This window comes from Corythoichthys intestinalis, chromosome 16 (genome assembly GCF_030265065.1).
Source record: "Corythoichthys intestinalis isolate RoL2023-P3 chromosome 16, ASM3026506v1, whole genome shotgun sequence".
NCBI lineage: Eukaryota > Metazoa > Chordata > Actinopteri > Syngnathiformes > Syngnathidae > Corythoichthys > Corythoichthys intestinalis.
Genome location: NC_080410.1, coordinates 36,928,231 through 36,929,444, shown reverse-complemented (window position 1 = coordinate 36,929,444; position 1,214 = coordinate 36,928,231).

The following is a 1,214-nucleotide window of genomic DNA, read 5'->3' as shown; positions in this document are numbered from 1 at the left end:
GTGACGTCATATCCGACGAAAGATAAACGCGTACATTTTTGTGCAAATATAATATGTGTTTGATACATTTTTGTATCGCTGTGTTTTGAATTAAAAAAAAAAATTTAAAGAAAATAAAAACATGGATTCCGCAATCGAAATCGGTTCTAGTAATATATTGTATATACACCAGAGGGCGCTACAGCACAATGTCAGTTATAAGATCACCTGTTTAGATTCATAAGTGATAAATGAAGTTTGATTGGTATGACACAAGGGCGTAGGTTTGGTCTCAACATTGGTAGGGACGATGTAACAGTCAGGGGTGAAAGTGGGCCAGAACGGTCAGGAACGCAGTCCGGTATAAGATTCAGGGCCAGAACGCAGTTCCGGTATTAGATTCAGGGCCAGAATGCTATTCCGGTATAAGATTCAGAGCCGGAATGCTGCTCCGGAACACGGTGCTTTGATTTTGAAAATATGACGGCAACTGTCAAAACGCTATGTAAAAAAAAAAAATTAATAAATGCTAAGCTGCCACACATGCATTTCATCTCCAAGAAGAAAATTATCTAACAACATCAGATTTACATACACAAGTGTTAACAACAAGCATAATAAAGTGCTTGTGTAGCGTAATCCGTTTCCACCAATATTTATTATTTATTTTATTCCACAGACGGCATGGAGGTTTCCCCAGCTGCTGCAGTTATCTGAGTCTGACGATGATGAGTCACGTCAATGTGCGAATGCACGCAGCAAAGCAAAACGCTTAGACTCATTTATTAGTTTAATTGGCTGACATAATGACATGTGATCAGCAGAGATAGTTAACTGATTGGTTCAAATGTGTATGTTTTCTGGAACAGCAAAATAAATAAATAAATAAAAGGTTGTTGAATTGATGCAAAAAAGGGCAATGCAACATAAAATGGATCAAATCTTTAAGAGCAACGAAAAAGTTGAGGAGGCTTATTTATCATATTTAGTTTTATTTGCTCTGATGGGGCGGTTCAGAACATCTTAGCTGTCAAATTGCACTTTGGACTTATATTTGTTCATTAATGTTAGGCTACTTATTCATTTCCTTATTATTTAAAAAAGTCAATGCGCGATCTTAAAAATATATTCCATTTCACTCTGCATAATATAAGTCATTTGTACTTATTTTTCTGAATGTATGTTACTTATATCTTGGTTATTAAAAAAAAAAAAAGTAAATATTTACACTAACT